Source organism: Podarcis tiliguerta (assembly GCF_965153285.1).
Source record: "Podarcis tiliguerta genome assembly, chromosome: 6".
Classification (NCBI taxonomy): domain Eukaryota; kingdom Metazoa; phylum Chordata; class Lepidosauria; order Squamata; family Lacertidae; genus Podarcis; species Podarcis tiliguerta.
The window spans coordinates 78,824,924-78,850,009 of record NC_139539.1 but is presented as its reverse complement, the minus strand read 5'-3'; the positions used below and the strand labels follow the sequence as shown (position 1 = coordinate 78,850,009).

Here is a 25,086-nt window from a genome sequence, read left to right as displayed (position 1 = left end):
CCGCATCAGCTGTGCACAACGAAGCCTATTTCTACATGTGAGTCTCTCCTCTTAGATCAGGGTAATCATCCTACATTTAAATTTTGATTCCATCCTCCTAGTGCTTATGTAACCAAAATGCCAATAGCCGTACCCAAGAGGGGAGGTATGAGCAGAGTCTGGGTAACCCTGAGTTTTGCAGTAATACAAATAGACTTTCGGAGGCATGGCGGGGTGGGTGAGAATGTATAAGGGAGGGGCACTCTGGTCAGTGACCGAAATAATGATTCATGTAAGGGGGGGTGAAACTGAAAACAGCTCAATGAGGACTGAGAATGCTCGATACCCACAGAATTATAACTAACTGTTAAGAGAGAAAACTGAAAACCAAGTAGAAGGAGGATGGAAAAGGATTGGTGGGAAGATGAGGATGAAGGAAGTGTGTGCTGGTGCTGTGGGTTTCTGTGAGGCGAGGTCCGAGTCCAGTCCGAGGTCGAGGGAGCAGTATTGAGGCTGTCCGTCAAAGCTGAAGCTGGGTCCAAGGCAGGGAGTCAGGTGAGGTCAGGAGATCCAGCAGGACAGGGTGCAGGCAGCAACTGGCTACCAACAACGTTGCTCCCATAACTTGGGACTGGGGCTGGCTGGCTTTGAGCTGCCCCGAGGCATAGGGCGGCCCCAGTCCGCAGGTGACTCACCTCTCCTGGCCTGGAGGCGAGCACTCCTCCTGCAGGAACTTAGTTCCCTCTGCCTCTCTGCCCTGAGCCTCTGCAGCTCAGGAGAGGCTGGAGGGTTACTGGACACAGAGGCAACCTCAGCCTGCCCTGACGGGGCTGAGAGTGGAGCACCTGCAGGCAATGGGTCCTCCATCACCTCAGGAGCCAGAGCAGACTCATCTGGTGCCTGCACCTGAGGATCCAGCACAGGTGAGGACCCTTCAGGCTCAAGCCCCAGCTCCGGCTCAGCTGGTTCTGGAGGCGGGGAATCCTGAGCAGGCTGGGATTCCTCAGGTTCAGCCTCCGAGTCCGAATCCCAGGCCATCACAAAGAGACACCTAGAGGAAGGAGCTCTGGGAAAGGAGAGCTTTAAAGTAACATTGTGTTAAGAGCTCCCCTTGTATACAGCAATCACTATTCTTTGAGCACCAGTCATTATTTTGCCAAAATGGCACCATCCAGATGCAAACAGGTAGAATCAGCCGGCAAGAAAAGAATGGGGGAATGTTTTTGCACGTGAACCCCAAACAGCCCAGTGAAGACTGCATAGGAATAGGGAAGGAATTTGATTCAATTCACATTTAAAGGTGAACCTGCCTAATTAGCACCTTCCAAAATAATGCAGGAACTGAAACAGCCGTCCTTCAAAAGTTGCACTCTCCCGAATTTTTCAAGGGAGTTTGACAGCAAGGTAATATGTACAAAAATGCATGTACCAGGGTAAAGTGTGCGTAACACTGATGAAAATACATGCATTGCATTCGGGGAAATTGCTTTGCAAAAATGTGTATAGTGTATAGTAGGCACAATTGCACACAAACATTAGGAGAAATTGACATGAAAATATTGGTGAGTTTTCATGAAGAATTCTTTTTGAAATTGCACATGAAAGTGGGAATGTGGAGAACTGAATTTAAGATTGGAAGAATGGTAAGTGGGGATTTACCGAAACTGACTGGTTTGCCTTTCTGCAGGACTGGGCATGCTCACTGGGAACGGAATAGTAATTGACTACTTGAAAGAAGTGAGTAGGAATGGAGTATCTTGAGAAGGAGCATTCCACACAGTAACATTTCGTTGTTACGTCCTGTTTATAATGCTGTTTCTACCTCGATATTATAGTTTGCTAAAGCTGAAGATTAAAGTTTATCTTTGTTGTACAGGTGCTGTTTATTTTTAGGTTCTTTTTTTTAAAAAAAAAAGTGGAAAGGATTATTTAAACTGGAGCTTGAGGAGAATGTGCATTCGGCAGCTGTAATGATACCATGGGGAAGCTTTCATCCAACCGTCACTAAATGGCTGAGATGTCAAATAAATGCCACAGAACTTCAGCACGCTGAGGTGCTTCAGTTCGCCCCAAATACAGAGATGTCTCCTTGGCCATAAATCACCTCGGCTGCACTATGAGTCTTGCAGACCTTGAGATAACAAAAACCCAGCTGAAAACGTGCAATTTATGCAATTAATTTTTTCCCCTTTAATCAAGACTTAAAAGGCCAAGATCACACACTTCCTACTGTAAACTATGGCTTAGGGTCTCTCATATTTCCACTGCTGCTTGAGGTACCATCCGCATGCACCATATAATTAATCACAGGGCTCTAAACTCTTGTTGCCAAGTCTGCATTTAAGCATCTGAGGCTCCCCTTTAAAAGAGTTTTAGGAGTGCATTTAATTACAAATGACAGACATAGGGGCTTGCGCTGAAAATAGATCCTTTTATTTTGCAACTGGACCAGGAGGTCTTCTTTCTCAAAATGGAAACGCTTTCCCCCTAGGATGCAATACAGGCAGAAGAGTCAGATGACTTAGGGTCTACCCACATGGCATTTGTTTATTTGTTTATTCATTATTAATTTATATACCACTTACACCCCCCAAACAGCATCAAAGTGGTTCATAGCTATAAAATCAATGCACAATTAAAAAATATACAATAACAATTGCGTCGGGGCATTAAAACACCTTTAACTGATATATGCAATAAAACAAGCATTTTAAAAGTGTGGCAATTAAAACAGATGCACCATCTTAAAACAAAACAAAACAGCTCAGTTAAAGAAATAAAATCTGAAGTTAGTTCAGTTCAGGGAAATGCTTGACTAAGGAGGCTTGTCTCCAGGATCTTTATCCTCTTCATACATTTAATACAGAAAAAAGAAAGAGAAAATCACAATTGCTTGAAAGAAAAGGAAAGAGAAAAGAAAAAGAAGAAAATACATATTTGATAGTGTTATATTATCTATCTGTCTGTCTATGGTAAAATCTCATGAGACTCTTAATCTCAAGGTTGTGGGATTGAGCCCCAGGTTGAGGTGATGATGATGATGGATTAATCTGGATTCAGTTTAACAGGAAGCCACAAGAACAAGGCTTCCCTGCCAACCTGCATGACCCTAGGCCAGTTACATTTCCTTTTCAAGTGGGAACAAGTGGGAATGGGAGCACCCTAAATTTAGGGCAGCTCAGCCAATTTCCCCACACTGGGCACCAAGCCAAGGGGGTGCCACAGGGCACTGCAACTATGATGTAGTGTTTGCACAGAACGGAAGGAGAGAGGCGGGGTGCCAAATTTTGGGTTCTCACAGGGCGCTGCTGAAAAGTGAAAGACCGAAGTCTGCCCCGATTCTGAAGGATGAGGCAGAAATACTTACCCTGCCGCATTTTGCAGACCAATGCCTACTGCCCCAGAAAACCCTTGTTTAAGGATAATTTCCTGGAATAGAGGAGGCTGGGAGGAATCGTTTTGCCAGTATTTATGTCCTTTTGACTAAAGACTTTACATGAATTATTATTATTATTATTATTATTATTATTATTATTATTATTATTTATTATTTGTACCCCGCCCATCTGGCTGGGTTTCCCCAGCCACTCTGGGCGACTTCCACAAAGACCAAAAATACACTAAGATGTCACACATTAAAAACTTCCCTGAACAGGGCTGCCTTCAGAAGACTTCTGAATGTCAGGTAGTTGTTTATCTCTTTGACATCTGATGGGAGGGCTTTCCACAGGGCGGGCGCCACTACCGAGAAGGCCCTCTGCCTGGTTCCCTGTAGCTTTGCTTCTTGCAATGAGGGAACCGCTAGAAGGCCCTCGGCGCTGGATCTCAGCGTCTGGGCAGAACAATGGGGGTGGAGACGCTCCTTCAGGTATACTGGGCCGAGGCCGTTTAGGGCTTTAAAGGTCAACACCAACACTTTGAATTGTGCTCGGAAACGTACTGGGAGCCAATGTGCTCTCGGCGGCTGCCCCCAGTCACCAGTCTAGCTGCCGCATTCTGGATTAGTTGTAGTTTTCGGGTCACCTTCAAAGGTAGCCCCACGTAGAGCGCATTGCAGTAGTCCAAGCGGGAGATAACTGGAACATGTACCACTCTGACAAGACAGTCTACGGGCACATAGGGTCTCAGCCTGCATACCAGGTGGAGCTGGTGAACAGATGTCCTGGATACAGAATTGACCTGTGCCTCCATGGACAGCTGTGAGTCCAAAATGACTCCCAGGCTGCGCACCTGGTCCTTCAGGGGCACTGTTACCCCATTCAGGACCAGGGAGTCCTCCATACCAGCCCGCCCCCTGTCCCCTCAAAACAGTACTTCTGTCTTGTCAGGATTCAACCTCAATCCATTAGCCACCATCCTTCCCCCAACTGCCTCCAGGCACTCCAGGAAGCCTGGACCACAGAAAGCATTGCCTTGAATGGATTTGCCATCCTCTCTCTCTGAGAGCAATCCGGACAAATATGAAGGGCCATATTAATGCAGGCCTTGGAGTTTGAACTTCAACTTCATTGGCCGCTGAATCTAGCCGTCTCCTGATTATTAACATTTATATATCTCCAGTCAAACCATTTCCCCCTTTATGTTGTGCTATCAGCCACACCAAAATGGAACCCAGTTTCCATAACAGAAGTCTGATCTATAATTTAGACTCCAGCGATTGATTACATCCCCACAGAGCTTACAAAAGTAAAACAACACTGGTAGCCGCATTGTTGGCTACCCTTTCTTACTACAATAAATAATTCTGGTATGATCCCATCTTGTACCATTTTTTAGAAAAGGTCAGGCTGGTGAACCAGGAAACTATAGATGTACAGTGGTGTCTCGCAAGACGAAATTAATTCGTTCCGCGAGTTTTTTCGTTGTGCAAGTTTTTTCGTCTTGCGAAACACCACTGCATTTAAACACTAACAACGGCGGGGAGGGGTGGGGAGAAGCAGGACAGCTGCCGCAGCCGGTACCTCAGACTCACCCGCGCCTTGTGGCCATCGTGCGACGTGGCTGCTGGAGGGTGGCGGGGCTCAGGAGCGCGACTCTGGCTGCAACGCTGGCTGCTGGCAGCAACGGCTCTCTGAGGGGAGCGTGCGAGGGGGGTGGGCAGCGGCGCGAGGCACTAACCGTCAGCCGGAAGGTCGGAGGGAGCCGGAGGAGCCGTCAGCCAGAAGGTGGGAGGGAGCCGGAGGAGCGGGGAAGTGAGCGTGCGTGCGTGCAGTGACCGTCGCCATGACACGAGAGGCAGGGCCGTTTCGTCTAGCGAAGCAAGCCCTTAGGAAATTCCGTCTTGCGAAGCACCTCAGAAAACGAAAAACCCTTTCGTCTAGCGAGTTTTTCATCTTCCGAGGCATTCATCTTGCGTGGTACCACTGTATTAGCCTGGTATCAGTTGTGGGGAAGTTGTATATTCAGTTCTTCAGCAATAGATGTCTTTGTTTCTTGGGTTCTGAGAATATACTTACAGGTATTCTCAGGTGGCATTTTGAGAGAATCATTGCACCCTTGATCACTCTCTAGTCCTTTCCCACCTACAAGACACTTGCAAGGGAAACGGTTTACTGCCTTCATAACTTCAAAGGCAGCTTTTGATTCTGTCTGCGGGGTCAAATTATGGCAGTATGCTGCTGAATGTTCGTTGCTGGCTCTTGTGCTTAGGCGCAGTTTGCAGGCTTTTTTCACCATCACCTGGTTGGCCACTCTGAGACCAGGACTTTTCTTATGTTATTATGGTCCTCCATTTCCCTTTATGGAAGTCGATACTGGAAAGGGCCCTGAAGCTGCAACGAGAGACCATATTCTTGGAAACAATGGGCTTTGATCATGAACTTAGCTCAAGCTGAAGACCTATGCTAGTAGTTTGGCCACTGATGAATAAGCCACAGTTTACTTTAGCTGGAGAGTGAAACATTCTGCCTGTATGAAACCTGAACACCCCATAAAACACTTGCTGACTTGCTACATATATGCAAAGTGGAAACAGGCCCATAGTGCAGTAATTGCTCAATTAATTGCAAGTGGGTGGAGAGTCATGCCTAACCCCCATTCCTGGCTTCCCTGTTTACAGTGGTTTTTATTTTATTTTATTTTTTAAAACAAAGCAGCATACTTGAATGAAATGTAAGAGGGATTAAAACAAGCATCCATTCATTAATCCATCTTTAAGAGGGAACATTTGAAGATCGTTATCTATTTTCTGAAGAAAGCACCTATTATGTTTTCCTTCATCTCCGAGTACAAGAGGGAAGAGAGCTACAATAAAAGACTCAAAGCTCCAAACACAAACGCCTGGAATTAGATTCATAAAAGTTTCGCTGTGCTTTTACTCCTTTTAAGAAAATACATTTTCAACTCACGATTTTGCAGACAGCGATCAAAACTCTGCTCAGCACACAGTGTTGAAAGGCAATTAGTGTCTCATCCTTTCAAAATAGTCGCCCCCCCCCCCAATCAAAAGCAACAGATAATCTTTTTGTTTGGCCTTTTGTTTGATGGGGAGGGGAACCATATCAAAATGCTACCACCAGAAATTATTTGAGGGTTCCACTGGCCTCAGCTTCATTTTTTCCCCCCATTTTGAACCTCCCCTTTTTGTGATTGTAAGCTGCTTTAAGTTATTTTAATGCTGTATTTTAAATGGTTGCAACCTGTTCTAGGACCTAAGGATGAAAAATGGGTTAATAACAACAACAACAACAACAACAATAACAATGTTGAAGGATGGGTGGCTGTAAACTGTTTAAATAAAAAATTGTCCAGTAGCACCTTAGAGACCAACTAATTTTGTTCTGGCTATAAGCTTTCGTGTGTATGCACACTTCTTAAGATACACCGTGTGCATGCACACGACAGCTTATACCCGGAACAAACTTAGTTGGTCTCTAAGGTGCTACTGGACAATTTTTTATTTATTTCGACTGCATCAGACCAACACGGCTACCTACCTGAATCTGTAAACTGTTTGCTAACCTTAACTGTTAGCTAGTACAGCTAATTAATGTGGCTGCCACGAAAAAGTCAAAACACACATTGGCAACTAGCAGTTTTGGTGGCAACCAGTGAGGTGGAGCCAGTGGTGTAGCATGGAGGCTGGGGTGAGCATGGCCCCGGGAGCAAATTTCTGCCCCCACGACAGACTTCCTCATCAAGGCCAGAGCCTTGGGGAGGCAAGCCATGCCTGGACTGGGCCTTCGGGGCTGGGGCAGCAGGGCCACCTCCTCCTCCTCCTCCTTGTGGTTGGTGAAGGGACATTGGAGCACACCCCACCCTTGGGCTGGCTGAGAGGTAGGGAGGGTGCTGTCAGCATCTGGGGGTCAATAGGCCAGCTGGATCATCTCTCTCTCAGCCTTCACGCTGCGGAGATTCATCGACCTCTGACTCCAACGTAAATCAGCGACTCAGTCCTGCTGACTTGAGCACACTTTACTTAGCAGAGTAAACTGCACAACAGAAGAGGCTTGAGGCTGTGGATACATGCTAAAACTACGGATTTATTTTACATAAACCAGGACAAAGAAACATGTCGTCTCTCCTTGCCATCTTCTCGGAGCAATACACAGAGCGGAAGTTCTGCTCATGGGACCCAGCAGTCTGTGCTGGAATGTAAACAGACATGTGGCATGTAACAATCCCACATATCTGCAACAAAAGGTGGAATGGAATCTCCCAACAGGTCTGCAGCTGCCTCCCACCAAGGAGAGAGGCGAAGGCAGGAAAGCACTTTTAGGGCCACATGTATTGCCCAGAGGGCCACACTGCAAGGACAGGATGGTGAGGCGACACAGCAGTGCTCCTGGCTTCGTGATTCTCTAAAACTTATAAATGCTTCTAGGTTGGGGCTAGTTTACAAGGAGAGACTCCCTTGATTAGATGTTGGTTGGCGAAGGGACTGACTGCTACCCAGTCCACCAGTGGGGCGCAACACTCGCTTGGTCCCAGGCACCAGCAACCCATGCTATGCCCCTAGGTAGAGCAGCTGGGGCAACATTGCTCTCCTGGCTTCCCAACACAGCAGTGTGCTAGCATTTACCAAGAGGGAGAGGGAGATGTGGGGAGCACGGCACTGTGCAACTTGTCATTGCAGGAGCATCAGATTGGCTCCACCCTATTTTGTGGCAAATGACGTCAGAAAATGGGGGTGGGGAGGGAGAGAGACATTCATCCTTCGACATTCCAGAAACCCACCCACATGCTACCCCCTGCACAAAAAGGATTGCAGTTGAGCCTCTACCTTTGAAGGCATTATGCCTGTTGGTAGCAATCCAGAGAAAAATCACACTCAGTGCCCACTGAATTCATGGGGCAATTAAAAGTTGGTTGAGATAATAGGAATCCCATTGATTTCAATAGGAATCAAGTCCTTTCCTCCCCATGGTTCGAGGCCACAGTTTGGGGCAGCAACTTGACATGGGAAACCAGAGCTCAAGAAGAACTTTGCTTCATGAAGAAGTGGTATTTATGCTGAAAAGTCATTTTGTACTCTGCTGCTTAATTACACGGCCCCCGTAGTCTTTCTGCTTACACGTCAATTATTTTATTGTCGGTAGATAGTAGAAAGCGCCAATCTGACTGCCTGCATACCATTCTTGCTGTCATATAGCCTTTGGTTGTGTGGCGTTTTTTTTTTTTAAAAAAAATCGAAACCCTGCTTTATGCTGTTACAAATCCATTAATTTCAAACTCTGATATATTTGAATGATTCCAACGCTCTCTTCAATTCACATTAAACAAAACTCGCTGTGGTGCAAGCCAGAAGGAGTCGTGTTAACTTTAAAAGCCAATTAGTTGCATATAGCTTATCCTCGTGTAAGAAAACAAAGGGTGAAACCCAGCCAAAGTTCAGCATTTTTAGGTCCAATTGAAACACACGGTTAACCCTTTCATTGTCAGTGGGACTTAGAAGTGCCGAACTTTGACTGAATGGTGGCCAAGCACAGAACATTGTTCTGTGAAAATTATGGAAGTGAGGGGAAAGAAGAGTTAAACCTCTAACAGGCCCAGGAGGTGGGGGCGGGGAGAGTCAGTGTATTTGCCTGGCATATTTTGAGATGGCCTCTAAGCTCCCTCTGCAACCTCTTTAAATGTTATTTTGAAAGTTGTGTTGACACCGCACAAATACTTAGGAAGCAGTTTCCTTCTTGCCATTGTTGCCTTTAAGGAGGATTTGTCTAAACGTGCGACTGGGAATCTGTGGCCCTCTAGATCAGGCATAGGCAAACTCGGCCCTCCAGATGTTTTGGGACTACAATTCCCATCATCTCTGACCACTGGTCCTATTAGCTAGGGATGATGGGAGTTGTAGTCCCAAAAAATATGGAGGGCTGAGTTTGCCTATGCCTGCTGTGGATGTTGGGCCCATTGGCCTGAGCTGGCAAAGCCAATTGTCAGGAATGATGGGAGTGGATAGTCCACCACATGAAGCACCAGTGTATCTCCATCCAGGTTCTAGTGGATAGGAACTAGAATTACCCCACCAACACCAGTGCACCTGTATTGGGTTTGCTTTCGCTTTTTATGGTTATTTTGTTTTCTTATTCCTTCTCCTTGCAATTATAGGACAGTCTGCCAGATAGCATAAGTAAGCTGGTCTTCCTTAGAGAAAATCAGTCAATATATTGTAGAATAATATACCGTATATGTTCAACCCAGACACTGAGATCTAGCTTTGAGGGCCTTCTGGCAGACAAGTGAGGTTACAGGAATCCAGGCAGAAGTGGGCAACAGGGAACCAGGCAGAGGGGCTTCTTGGTAGTGGCGCCTGCCCTGTGGAATGCCCCCCACCCCATCAGATGTCAAGGAGATAAGCAACTTTATAACCTTTAGAAGACATCTGAAGACAGCTCTGTATAGGGAAGTTTTTTTTATGTTTTTATAGATGCTGGAAGCCACCCAGAGTGGCTGGGGCAACCCAGTCAGATGGCCGGGGTATTATCATCATCAGCAAAAACATCATTATCGTGATTATGTATCTTTAGGTGCCTAGGCAGGTGCCTAGTCCAGAAGGGAATGGAAAGAACCTCCAGTGCATTTATGACCTCAAGGAGATGAATGTAGTGAAGAGGCTGTGAAGAGGCAAGTAGATAGCAAGGAAAGCAATCTTACAGATATCTATGTTTATTGGTTGTTGTTGTTGTTGCCGTCGTTATTTTTATTTTACACAAACAGTAAAACTTTACATCTGGCCTGCATACTGGATTTTGTTTTGTTTTGTTTTGTTTGGTGGGGAGAGGAAAGTCCTCTTCTACAAAGTTGGATACAAACCGCTGTTCATTATTTCCCCCCATAATGCAATATCTTGAAGTTGTTAGCCCTTGCGTGTCGAGGTCCCCAAGCCACCCCCCAAATAACTCACAACGCACACTTAATTTTTGTTTAAGGTTTTTGGCATAATTTTGGCCACAACTTTATTTAAATACAAAACCGTGAGTGGTTGTTTAGGCATTGGTTAAGACTATCTGTCCCCCACCCCCCCGCCTGGGGACAGAACTGACTTCCGGGCACCACCGAAAGACAGTGCGGGGGAAAGCAAGTCAGGGAGAAATGGAGCTGAGTCACAGACCCTCAATTCTCATCCGCATGCTCCCCGAAGGCTTGCTGGCCCTAGTCCCATTCCAGGGATTGGACAAAAAGATGGCAAGCCCCAGGAGTCCTTTAATGGAATTACCTTTCCACAGCATCATTGGAGGGGCAGGCACAGCCTATCCTAACCCCTCCTCCACCCATTTATGACCAATGCCTAACCGCAACCTTACAAGTTGTGACAATTTGCTACACAGTAGGCAAAAACCAAATGGCCCAGCCAATCAGCCAGATGGACAAAATTCCTACCAGGCCCCTGCCCCAACGGCAGACGACCCCATGACAGGCATAGCAAGGTCAATGCAACAACCCCTTACTGAAGGGCGAGTGGGCGGGTGATCCGTTGCACGCAGCAAAGAGAAAGCTCCAGGCTGTGTGCAGAGTATTTAAACATTTTACCCCTCCCACCAAAATTGCAATATAACTTTTACCCCAGCAACCCAGTGAACCAATCACTGCCCCAGGCCATCTTTAGAGACCCTGCCTGGTAACAGAGGGGTGGCTCAGCAGACCCCACCGCAACACGTGCTCTCCATGAAGGAGAACATGTTTTGCAAGAATGGGATGCTGGAGTCAGGGGGCTGATCCAGCCTCATTGAACACACAAACACACACTTTCTCCTTCCACTTCTTACCTAATTCTGTTTCCCCATTGATTATTTCATGACTAGTTTCCTCCCTTATTTTTTTAAGTCACTGGTTGTGTTTGATAAGGATTTTGAGTCCAGTGAGGTCCCCCTTAAGTGAAGGCAATGACAATCGAGGCTGCGAAAGCCATATGGCAGTGCAAGCTGGGAACTGTGCCCTAAACTTTCACACTTATTGCACATATAGGATCTTTTGGCTACCGGCCTGTTGTGCCCATCTGTTCCAGTGGCAAGGGACCAGCTTCAGACCTTCACTACTCACCCCCCTCTGCCCAGCTTAGATGCCAAACACAATTGTGTTTCTAGGGGTAACACTTAAAATAGCTCCGAGAGGAAAAAGATATATGGTTTCCATCAGAAGGCTTTTTCTCTCCACTAATATTATATGATTAACGTTTATCTTATGGCACCTTGGACTTATTTGACTCCTAAGACATTTCATACTCAATGAATTCTATGAGAAAACACTGGTAAAATGAATATGGGGCATCCACAAGCCTTTCTGTCCTTGAATCATACATTGAATGAAGGAGAAACCAATCAAGAGCTTTGAGGGCAAACAGTAGGCAATTCTTTGCTAGATCCCCAGTGTCCTGTAGATAGGAATCTGGCTTTTTGAGAAGAAATTGTCCTTCTTATTTATTAGCCTGGGATTTTATTTTTTTAATTGAAACTTTTGTATCTAGAGACTTGTGTATCATGTGATTTCTGGATCAACATCAGGATACTGAGGCCGAATGCCATTTATTTATATTCCATTTACGAATTGCTTCCCATAAAATCAAAGCCATGTCACGTTAAGGACATCATCATCAACAACAAAAACACAATTAAAAATCATTCTCTATATCAGCACTATTTCAAATCCAAAGACTGGGATAAAAGGTCAGAGCCGTGCAACCACTCTGGCCAAATCTGAGTCAACGCAAGATTCAGATGGGGTGTGGTAAAGGCAGCTGTAGCATCGCCCTGGGTCAGATGGGGTTCACCCGGAGTGATCCAAGGCTGTCAAAAGGGGTGATCAGCTGGTAAGGAGTGGGAAGAGATACAGGCTGCCTGCATCCCCACCAACACATGTGGTTGGTGGGGGGGGGGGTTAAAACCCTAATTAATCACTATGCAAGGCCCCCAGTTTGGTTCAGAGCCAATCTGCATTGAGTTGGCCCTAGATCATCCCAGGTCCGTATAGTTAAAGCTATGGTTTTCCCAGTAGTGATGTATGGAAGTGAGAGCTGGACCATAAAGAAGGCTGATCGCCGAAGAATTCATGCTTTTGAATTATGGTGCTGGAGGAGACTCTTGAGAGTCCCATGGACTGAAAGAAGATCAAACCTCTCCATTCTTAAGGAAATCAGCCCTGAGTGCTCACTGGAAGGACAGATCCTGCAGCTGAAGCTCCAATACTTTGACCACCTCATGAGAAGAGAAGACTCCCTGGAAAAGACCCTGATGTTGGGAAAGATGGAGGGCACAAGGAGAAGGGGACGACAGAGGACGAGATGGTTGGACAGTGTTCTTGAAGCTACCAGAATGAGTTTGACCTAACTGGGGGAGGCAGTGGAAGACAGGAGTGCCTGGCGTGCTCTGGTCTATGGGGTCACGAAGAGTCAGACACGACTAAACGACTAAACAACAACAACAACAAGATCATCCCATGCCAGATAGTGGTTGCTCTGAAGCACCAGATCAGAGCCCAGATCAGATTGGGGGGCTGCGCACAGTCCTAATAAAGATCTTCACTTAAAAGGTTTACAGAAAAAGGAAAAGTTCAACAGACGCCAAAAAGACAATAGAGGTGGTGCCTGTCTAATGATGGAGGGAGTTCCAAAGGGATGGAATTGCCCTTCTGGTAAGATGGTATCTGCAGGATCCCTGCAGAGCGCAATGACTGGTTGGGCATTTACTGGGTATCTTGTAGATGTGCTTCTGTATCTGCAGCCCTGCAGGACTAGGATGCCTGTTCCTCAGCACATTTTTATAGCCATTACTGCGCACATAATATCCAGGGCTCTGAAGACGTTAGGAATTTTTACACCTGTAAAAACACAAATGACACAAATGACATGGCAGTTCCCAGTAATTTTAAAAGAAAATAATGGTGAAAAGAAAACATAACAATCCCTACTCATCTTTCTGCATCAGTTTGAGATTTATTTATTTTTGCAGGAAAAAGTAATCACACACACACACACACACACACACAAATCACCGGGATCTTAGCGCACATTTCCCCCAATATACACTGTTTTGCAAACAAAAAAATATATAATAATGCATTTGAATTCTGTATTCACCAATATGTGCACTTTATGTACTCTTTGATCTCATACAATACATGCATTTTTCCATACAGTTATATGTTTGCAAAACTGCATCACAACTTTTGGAGAAGTGTGAATTCTTCAAAGGACAGGTACAATTCAGTTCATGTATAATTTCAGGAAGAGTGAATTAGGTAGGTTCATGAAATCAAATTTCTCCTATATCCCTAATTCTTCCCTTGACCTTCTTCTTGCCTTCTCATTTCTTGTTCCAGCTTTGGCATTTCAGTCCTGATATTTTTAAAACTACAGTTACGTACAAAATGGGAGCTCAAATGTCCATTTACAGTTCATGATCTTAAATGAGAAACAAATGTGACTGAGATCCTGGTTAAGTAACTGACATTAAACTAGCATTTCCTGACTTAGATATCATGGAGAACACTGTGTGACTGAACAGCTGAAGCCAGTGTTCAAATGGATGATATTTTGGGTTAGAATGGGCCTGCCACTCATTCGTGGCTTGCTTCGCATCCTAGGATAGTTGCATCTGAACTGGCATGTTGTACTGGCTGTTAAGCTTTCATATTAATGCTGAGCAGGAATGAAGGAGTACTTTTCCATAAGTTTTTGTAGCTTTGAATATTCTAGGGGGAGCTATCAACAGAGGATTACGGTAAGTGTTTACCTATTCAGAGCAAGTGCAGTGAGGATTTTCCTCACTTACCGTAATTGAACTGACATCATGATGCCATCACAAAGCTGTCTGATTATATGACATCATTATGATATCATTATTCTAATTGTTGTTGTTTTGTCGTTTAGTCATGTCTGACTCTTCGTGACCCCATGGACCAGAGCATGCCAGGCACTTCTGTCTTCTACTGCCTCCCACAGTTTGGTCAAACTCATGCTGGTAGCTTCGAGAACACTATCCAACCATCTCATCCTCTGTCGTCCCTTCTCCTTGTGCCATCCATCTTTCCCAACATCAGGGTCTTTTCCAGGGAGTCTTCTCTTCTCATGAGGTGGCCAAAGTATTGGAGCCTCAGCTTCAGGATCTGTCCTTCCAGTGAGCACTCAGGGCTGATTTCCTTAAGAATGGATAGGTTTGATCTTGGGACTCTCAAGAGTCTCCTCCAGCACCATAATTCAAAAGTATCAATTCTTTGGCGATCAGCCTTCTTTATGGTCCAGCTCTCACTTCCATAGCTTTTACTATACGGACCTTTGTTGGCAAGGCGATGTCTCTTCTTTTTAAGATGCTGTCTAGGTTTGTCATTGCTTTTCTCCCAAGAAGCAGGCGTCTCTTAATTTCGTGGCTGCTGTCACCATCTGCAGTGATCATGGAGCCCAAGAAAGTAAAATCTCTCACTGCCTCCATTTCTTCCCCTTCTATTTGCCAGGAGGTGATGGGACCAGTGGCCATGATCTTTGTTTTTTTGATGTTGAGCTTCAGACCATATTTTGCGCTCTCCTCTTTCACCCTCAATAAAAGGTTCTTTAATTCCTCCTCACTTTCTGCCATCAAGGTTGTGTTATCTGCATATCAATTCTTATTACTTGATCCCTAATTGGCTGAAACAAAGAAGGGTGAAGAACTCCTTCCTTTCTACGATGCCTTTCTTTTGAAAATACACCGGAGCAGCTGCTGATTGGTTTTCACTAAGAAAGAAACAAAAAAGGGGAGCAGTTGATTGGAATCAGAGAACATTTCATTCCCCAGCACTTATTCACCGTGACAATAGGAAACAGTCAATGTGGACTGCTTGATACGTAGTCAAGTAAGCCCTGCACAATTCTTTGCAACTTTGCAAGCGGATCCAAGAACCCAGCTCTTCTTAGATTTCTGATAACTGAGACATACTTCCAGTCTTTGGTTAAATGGGAGATGCATTCTTGTACCTGAAAAGATTTTGTTGTAGAATCATGTAAGTGTAAGGATCATGGTTGCTTGTCTGCAGCTGAGCCCGTTCTCTGGGTTTCTGACCGAGTTTTCTGCATCTTAGATCTGGATCAGGGGTCTGCAACCTTTAAGACAAAAAGAGACACTTGGACCCGTTTCCGAAGAAAAAACAACTGGGAGCCGCAAAACTCGTCATTATAAAAATAACTTTTTTGTCACTTTTTTATTATTTCTTTGTTTGACCCCTCAGAATTACTCCTCCTCATGGAAATAAACGTTAAATTAACAAGTTACCTTTTTTGTGTGTGTGTGTTCTTCACTCCCCTTCAAAACAGTGACCAGCGTACATGCCCCTTACAATGTAGTGGGCGGGTGGGAAGGTGACGTCGGGACGGTGTGTGACTAATGCACGCACCAACCCCATGCGACATCACAGCCAGTACAGCGCCCACCACAGTGGGGAGTGTCGGAGTGCACAATGCGCCTCCTCCCCTCGCTAGTATCTGCCCCAGAGCCGCGGCAAAGGTGTAAAAGAGCCACATGCGGCTCTGGAGCCGCGGGTTGCAGACCCCTGATCTGAATAGATCTTCTGACTTACTCTGCAAGAGATGTTGTTTCTTCCTCCCTTCCTGCTAGTAGGTCTTAGAGGGGGACATTTGCATGCCCTGACGAGGGCTGGGCACCCATCGTACATTCAAAGTTCATAACTTCCTCTAAAGAATCCTTGGAACTGAAGTTCACCCCTCCCAGTACTCTTTGTGGGAAGTCATGTGTTTTACATGTATGTTGTACTCTGTAAAGCTACTAAAAGAAGCAACTCCACAGGGGGAATGTGGAGAAGGGCTCTCTGATTCTGGCATCTCGTTTATGTAACTGATAAAGAAAAAACATTTGCTTGAGTCAGACATGCCCTGTATGTTATTGTCCAGTTTCCCTCTTGTGTGTGTGACTCTGTCTCCCATGCAAATTCTGCACCTCTGCTTTCAGCCTTCTAGAAGATTATGTTCCCTATCCCCCCATCCATGCTCCCCAAAGGGAGAGGGAAAGAAAGACACACCCACACCCCACAGATACACTCTCTTCCCCAATCTATCGCTGTTTTTGAGGATTCCATTTTGGTTGCTTTTCTTCCCCCCTCCCGGTCCACGTTCCTTTTGCTGGATTAAGCCCCCCCCCCCCCGCTTGTTCCCCGCTCCAAATAAGCTTCCAGAAACGCTAACCTAGTTTGATCTGACAAGCCACATCACACAGCTCAGACTCAAATGGCTTGGACAGGGGTCAGAGTCAATCCAGTTGGGAGACAGTTGAGCAGTACTGACTGGCTGCCAAACGAACCCTTTCTCGCTAGCATCAAGCCCATGCCACATTAGAGAAGAGCCGGGGAGTTGGGGTGGAGGCGAACAAACCAAAGTCCCTTTGTCCAGGCTTTGGTAGGTGTTAGAAGGCACACACTGTTTTGCTGAGGTATCTTCTCCCTGTAGTATCTGCCAGTTTTCTACTAGTAATAAATCATAATATTCCAGAGCCTTCATTGTAAGATTGAACCTTATATAACGTTTTGCATTTTTCCCTTCTCTTCTTGTATATGGAAGCAAGGTGCTCAATTCCAAATGGAGAAATCTGTGGTAAATGGCATGATGCTCTCTTTATAAGGGACATCTCTGTGTGTGCTGTACGCATTTTCCTAACCTGTGAAAGGAGGTGTGGAGGGCTGGGTTGGTATTTGGGCTTGTGTCCTCAATATATATAGTGGTACCTCGGGTTAAGTACTTCATTCTGGAGGTCCATACTTAACCTGAAACTGTTCTTAATCTGAAGCACCACTTTAGCTAATGGGGCCTCCTGCTGCTGCTGCTGCGCCGCCGGAGCACGATTTCTGTTCTCAACCTGAAGCAAAGTTCTTAACCTGAAGCACTATTTCTGGGTTAGCGGAGTATGTAACCTGAAGCGTATGTAACCTGAGGTATCACTGTACTCTATATTCTAATAGTGAACTCATTGTGTGGATGTTTATGTAGCTAAAATGGCTGCACCCAAGAACAAGAGATACCAGCAAACATGGGAAAGTTCAAAGGTCTCTAAGATTACCACAAAAAAACACTGCAAAAAACAACAACCTTCACCCATCCTAAGTGAGGAGGGAACCTCAAAAGCAGTCCAATGAGGACTGAGCATGCTCAGTGACCATGGTATGCTGATGGGCTGTTGTGGCAGGAAGTGAGGTAGTAGAATGGAAAGAAATATCTAGAAAAGGTTGGCTGAGCCCACAACATTGTGTTGCACATTCCAGTTGTACGACAAACAGCTCAATATCCAAGGGAGATTCTGTACTGTGAACAGTTATGTAAGAAACACCAACCAAGCCTGGCTTTCTTCAGTCAATTAATTCTCTAAATTTCCTCGCAGCAAGAAACATAGCTCTATTGTCATGTTTTGGGAAGGGCACTGCTGTCTGAGTTGTGGGGAAGTCTTAATGCCTGTAGAAAGGTAGGGACAAGTTCTTCAGGTTGTTTGGCTATTTAAAAATTAGGCCATGGAAGCAATTTGAACCACCCTCTTAGTAAACAATGATTAATCCACTATTTCCCAAATATCTGTTAGCTGAGGAACACTTTTTTTTTAAGTAATCTGAGGTGTTGCTCTTTACTTTTACATCTCCTGATTTTTACTTTTAAAGCAGTGGTTTCCAATCTTTACAAGTACAAGGAAATCTTTTTAAACACAAATGTTTTTGCAGACTCCCACATGCTAATTGTTGCAATTTTAGGCTCTGTTAACTGAGAAAATACAGAAGGGAGGGGGAACCCATTACGAGCTCAGTGGCAATTTTAAATGAACTTGCTTTTTATTAATCCCAGCAACAAACTGAAACTGCATACATCTGAAAAATAGTTGTACCTATATGTCCGTGACATATTATTTATTTCAGTCTACAGAAGAAGGGTATTGTCCCATCACCAGTGTTGGAATAAAACTCAACGATCAGTCAATATGTCAGGCTTCTGAAGGTGGAGCTGGGTGCTGCAGACGCCATTTTGTTCTTTGCCTGAGGTAGCAAAATATCTTCAGCCAGCCCTATATCTAGGAGAGGACTTTTGTGCAAAAGGACCATGACCTCCATTCAGTTCTGGTACTGGAAACAAATTCCTCCGTGTGCCCAGGGGCACCTTGTTCTCTAATTCTGTGCCCTGACACAACTTAACCTACAATTTAAACAACTGCACACAAGGAAATTCTGTGGAGAGTTTGGAGCTCTTTTATGAGTTTTCCTTGAATATTTCCATAGGGTACATTTCCCCCCGGCACCGGCTCTTGTTTTCATAGGGGCCAATATTGTGTGAGATGCAGATCTTCCTCCTGGTAGACAAGGGGTGTTTCCTGGAGTCTGTGTGTATGTCAGAATTGTGCACAGGGTTAGCCATTGCCCCAGAAACGTGTCTGCATTCTTTTTGGAGCTGGCCGACCTGACTGGAAGAATCCGCGATCAGAAAGAGGAGGGGCATCAAGAAGATTGGAAGAAATGTAAGGACTATTTATCTAGATATTCTAATATAAGTAGAATTACTTGTAAGTACCAAACTGGCCTAGGAGTAAAATATGTGGAATTGTATAACATTATGGATTTAAAACATTATGAAAAGAAAGTAAGATGGTAATTTGAATAAGGTAAATTTATTTGAAAGTGGATATTGGAAAACTGCTACAATGTGATCTACGGAAGCTCAGTTTGCGGGGATCCGAGGAAGTCACCTAACAATGATAACTAAATTGAGACTTTAACAGGATACATGTTTGTTTGTCTTTTTAATAGTGTAATGTTTTCTTTTATGTTTGTTAAAAATTTGGAAAACCAATAAAAAAAATTATTAAAAAAAAGTGTCTGCATTGGCTGCACTTGTCATCAGAGAGGAATTGGGACAAAGGGCAGAAGGTGAGCCACTCACACACCACCGTTACCATGGTGTGTGAGTGAGCATTTGAGTGCTTTGTGCTGTGGTTTGGGACTGTTGCTGTGGTAACTACAGTGTCGTTATACATAGTACACCTAGTCATCTGCCTGCCACATGTCCTGGGATTGTGCCCAAAATGAAGTGGGCTCAAACTCCTTAAGGGAGAGTAGAAAGGGCCCCACTTTGCTCATAAGCTGATACTGGGGAAAGGAGGGAGGTCAGACACCTTTCTTCACACTGATTATGTGTGAGACGTGTTAAAAGGTGTTAAGGAGAAAGCAACTAACAGGCTGAGAGTCCCATGGACTGCAAGAAGATCAAACCTATCCATTCTGAAGGAAATCAGCCCTGAGTGGCTCACTGGAAGGACAGATCGTGAAGCTGAGGCTCCAATACTTTGGCCACCTCATGAGAAGAGAAGACTCCCTGGAACAGACCCTGATGTTGGGAAAGATGGAGGGCACAAGGAGAAGGGGATGGCAGAGGGCGAGATGGTTGGACAGTATTCCCGAAGCTACCAGCATGAGTTTGACCACACTGTGGGAGGCAGTGGAAAACAGAAGTGCCTGGCGTGCTCTGGTCCATGGGGTCACGAAGAGTTGGACACGACTAAACAACTAAACAACCACAAATCATGTCTGCTTACAAGTCCTATAGAATTCAACAGGGCTTGCCCTGTTAGGGGTACGTTTGTAGTGTTAGCCATATAGATCTTACAGTCATTGTTCAGAGAAGTGTGTGTGTCATAAATATATAGAGAAAGATGATAGAGATAGAGATAGGCGCCAGGCAAAACCTTTCCTCTTTAACCAGACCTTTGGCTAATTAACATCTAATCCCCTTTTAAAATGTGTTGGGGAAGGGGGATTATTGTGTTGCCCTTGTTTTTTATTTTTATTATGTATTTTGTGTTTTTATATTGTGTTTTTATGTTGTGACCGCCCAGAGACCTGTGCATATAGGGCAGTGTGCAAATTTAATAAATAAAATAGATATATAGCTATGAGAGATAAGGCGAAGAAGGCTGCATTACCTGGCTGTCATTTATTGCTTGGTAGGCTTGGAGTTTCTGGACCAGGGGAGGGCAGCGCAAGGCACAGAGTGCCCTCTGGAATTTACTCTGAAGTCACTGATGCTGCCCCTCTGCCTGTCATTGGTTGCTGTCCCTGCCATAGAGTTGCTGCTTTGGGTGTCCTCTGGGCTGGGAACCACTGTTTTAGAGCGTATAGAGTTGTTTATCCTCAGTCAAGCCCACCCCTGTCTTTTCCCTAGAACTGGATTGAACTTCTTAAGGACTGAAAATTCGGCTTGCGTTTTGTACTTTGGGGGGCTGGCTTCAAAGCTCTGCCAGAGTCAGAACTGCCCATTTCATTTCCCCAGAGTGTCCTCTTCTGAATTACAGCGTGTGAGAAGTCAGAAGTGGCGTTCGTCACAATAATGGTGGCCCCTCAGCCGGGGAACCATTTCTCCCCTAAAATGTCATTTAGAAGGGGGCATTCTTAGAAGTCTAAAATGGTCTCCAGTTGAATGACAGTCTGAAGAGCTCTGCTAAGATTATTCCACTCTGCCGAAACTCTCCTTAAGACTCTCCACATTTTGTGATGTGTGAGGCCATGAAACAGGTGGGGATTTCATCCAGATGTATTTTCTGTATGGATCCCTATCACTGATATGTATCTTATCTCTGGACTGGAAGGGGATAGGCCCAGGACAGTGACTCATACAAAGATGCAACAGACTCAAAGACTTGGTCTCTCTCTATGTTACTGATCTTCTCAAGAGTCATTGTCTGATGGTGATACATGACATAACGTTGCATTGCACAACAAAGCATTCAGAGGAGAAGCTGATGTGAAACTGGGCAGAGCCTTGAATCATGTAGGAGAGTGTTGGACAGCCTCTTTTGTAAATATGCATACCACTAGACCTTAACTGATGGCTAACAGTTATTTTGTGGTCACACTAGTCACTTTAGATATTACAGTACTTGCTAACCCACCCTGGTTAATCCACAAATGGATTTCTTGAAACCCCAATCCCATTCTATGCAGCCATTGACGCTCCAGAAGTTGCCTCATTCTTCTGTCTCATTTTCTTTCTGCTTATTTCCTCCTCCTCATGGCTCTCTAAGTAATTTCAGAACATTTGGCAGAGACAGTATTTAGTTGACAAAAAATAATGTCATGTTTTTATAGTTTTGTTTTCCTGATTTTGTGGCTTGGGGAACAAGAAGTTTTTCTCCCAGCTGTCTGAGAACAAATTGATAGACTTCAGGAAGGAATTGCTTTCGTATGCTATTCAGAAGCTCATAGCCTGCTGAACTAAAAACACACCTTTGCATGCTTATTTGAGAGTAACCCCATCAAATCTAGTCTGTCTTACATCAAAGTAGGCTTGCATAGGACTAGGAATTCTAATCTGAGGTAATCATGGTAAAGAAATGAAGCAGAGTGGTCTTCGTCCAGATTAAGTGGTCTCTATCCTAGATAGAGGCGCGGGTGGCGCTGTGGGTAAAACCTCAGCACCTAGGACTTGCTGATCGCATGGTCGGCGGTTTGAATCCCCGTGGCGGGGTGAGTTCCCGTTGTTCGGTCTCAGCTCCTGCCCACCAAGCAGTTCGAAAGCACCCTTAAGTGCAAGTAGATAAATAGGTACCGCTTTATAGTGGGAAGGTAAACGGCGTTTCCGTGTGCTGCGCTGGCTCACCAGAGCAGCTTCGTCACGCTGGCCACGTGACCCGGAAGTGTCTGCGGACAGTGCTGGCTCCTGGCCTCTAGAGTTAGATGAGCGCACAACCCTAGAGTCTGTCAAGACTGGCCTGTACTGGCAGGGGTACCTTTACCTTTACCTTTATCCTAGATTAGTTAATCTAGAACACTTTTGTCTGTGACGCAACATATCACCGTTTCTGGATACCTTAACTGCTGCATTATGCAACCCCCCAAACCAAGGAGATAAGTAACTATACAACCTTTAGAAGACATCTGAGAGCAGCCCTTTGTAGGGAAGTTTTTAAATGTTTAATGTTTTACTATGTTTTTATATATGCTGGAAGCTGCCCAGAGTGGGCGGTATAAATAATAATAATAACACCACTACCACCACCATTCCATCATTAAGGAATAAAGGTAAAGGACCCCTGACAGTTAAGTCCAGTCGTAGACGACTCTGGGGTTGCGGCACTCATCTCGCTTTACTGGCCGGCGTTTGTCCGCAGACAGCTCCCCGGTCATGTGGCCAGGATGACTAAGCCGCTTCTGACAAACCACAGCCTATTTTGTCCCTATTTTCATCAGAGAAATGTTGAAGGGTATGCATTTGGCAACATAAAGATAACATCACATGTAAATATAACTGACAGTGCTGTTTGTAAGGCATTTCTCTTCTATGTATTTCTGTGTTTTCTGATGAAGACTCAGGTTCAGATAATGGACTTCCAAAGATTGTGTAAACGCATATCTTGTATGTAGAACTATTCCATTACAGCAGCCTTCACAAAGCTGGTTGCCTCCAGATGTTGCTTGTCGTCAACTCCCATCAACCCCAGCTGGTTGACAAAGCTAGAGGTGATAACTATAGGTAGATATATTAAGTTCTGAAGAACGTGAGGGGAAAGCTGGAACAATAACTCAAGCTGATGTTCCAACGTCTAACATCCCAGTCTTATTCCCATTCATTTCTGTAACATTATCTACCAAGGCTAAGATTACAGGTCAGGTACCTATTCTGAATTCTGGGTGAATTATTCATAGCACCTGAACTCTTCCTCCAAGGCACTAGAGCATCTTATATATGTTAAGCACAGAGCTTTTGGACTGAACAGGTACGAAGGCATCTCATGTAGAATGGTTTTTGCTCTTGGATTGAACAAGAGTATGGTGATTGCCTCTTGGGCCTATAAATAAGGAAAAGGCAGATGGGCTGCTGTGAGGGATTCTTCCATAAGTTTGTTCCTTCTTTTTTGATCCTGATTACGGTCCTGAACTTGCTGAGCAATAGAGACAGAAAGGAACTGTGAGAGGCCAGGCAAGTTCATGGGTATGGTTGGGTCTTGGCCACAGTATCAGTAAAAGGGTAACCTTTTGTCTTTTTCATATTATCTGGCCTGCTTTGCTTCTGATTAATAAGCAGATTTTTGCTTCCATTTCAGAAGTAAGTATTTCTTATGACCTCCTGAAGATTTGGTCAAAGATGCTGAATATTCTACAGTAATGCAAACATGTCTGAAAAATAGTATTTTAGCCTTTGTCATGTCTTACCAAGAATGCTTTAGCATGTAAATATCTGGCTTCAGATTTTTTTCCGTTTTGTATTAAATAGCTTGACTCCATATTATAACACACTAGTGTGTGTGCCTAACTTATAGAAACATGAGGTAGCTTGCTGATGTTGAGGTGCATGAAACCTAATTCTAATACTCTATTGAATATGAAAAAATCCTAGTACAATGTAATTTATAGCAGAATCACAATTTTATTTTGCTCTTTACAGATCATGGCTATGGAAGAGAGAGCTTACCCACAGTCTCAGGTTCAGACAACGCGTGAAGACAAACCTAAGCTGCCACGCTGTACAGAGCTACAAAGATTGTGGGTAAGTACAGCAGTTGTGGTTTCTCCCCAAGGAGCCTTCACATTCACATTAAACTATGGTTTGGCTTAGTGTTATATGCAAACGCTGCCATTTTGTGTTTGTACAGTGGTACCTCCGGTTAAGTACTTAATTCGTTCCGGAGGTCTCTTCTTAACCTGAAACTGTTCTTAACCTGAAGCAACACTTTAGCTAATGGGGCCTCCTGCTGCCGCCGCACCGCCGGAGCACGATTTCTGTTCTCATCCTGAAGCAAAGTTCTTAACCTGAAGCACTATTTCTGGGTTAGCGGAGTCTGTAACCTGAAGCGTATGTAACCTGAAGTGTATGTAACCTGAGGTACCACTGTATTAACCTGCGTTTACTGTTTGCTGTTTATTTTGTTTTTCTGATACCTCAGTGTGTCTTTTCAAAAGGTGGTCATATTGTGCTCTTGCTGGAGATCTTTAATAGTAAGAATAATGTTATTTTCTAATGCTTTGCTTTTGGCATGAGCTACTCTGAGCCCAGCTTTGTTATTGGAAAAGGGGCATACAGATATCAAATCATATGTTGCCAACCAGCTGATTGGTGGGTCTCCTTTGACCATTACCAAATAGTAGCGATGAGCTGTTGTAGGTAGCTCCACCTCTTTTAAAAACCTTAGCCAGGCAAGATGCTCTAAACATATAAGAGCTAAGGGAGGTTTCCATGGAAGCCATCTTCTAGGTCCCCACCATAGCCAAAGATAAATTAGGCAGCAGCACCAACCAGACACTTGACCTTGGTCTGTTCCCCTGGATTAATTTGGTGGGGTGGAGGAGATCATTTGCTTTCTAACCATAGAAACTGAAAGTATCTGAAAAAAGCATCTTCAGTAGTGTAATTCAAGATGAGTATTGAAGAGAGAACAATCCTCTTGCATTTGTCAAATATCTCTTTTGCCTGCCTGCCTTTTTAACTAATTTCAGAGCCGCCTTTGTGTGGCTAGAAAAAAGCAGTAGTGTCTTTAGAAAGGCACAAAATAAATCCCACTTACCAAGTGGGTAATCGCTCAAGGTCATCTGTTCGTTGTCTTTGTCTCAATTGTTTGAATTAGTAGCTAATAATGGGGCCGAACTGTGAATGAATTATTATCCGTGGGGCATATTTTGGGGAGTGTCAGGAAATATTACAGGGTAATTAAGGTTATCCAATAGCAAAGC

The 25,086-nt window shown here is 44.6% G+C and overlaps 1 long non-coding RNA gene across 1 annotated transcript; it reads right to left on the bottom strand.

The window, feature by feature from the left end:
• Window positions 1–2,758: 2,758 nt before the first annotated feature.
• On the bottom strand, window positions 2,759–20,469 carry LOC310679775. Its single transcript, XR_014512523.1, has 3 exons — window positions 20,346–20,469; window positions 5,685–5,750; window positions 2,759–2,817 (listed from the first exon to the last, which is right to left on the bottom strand). It is a non-coding gene; the product is annotated as an uncharacterized lncRNA (long non-coding RNA).
• Window positions 20,470–25,086: the final 4,617 nt, after the last annotated feature.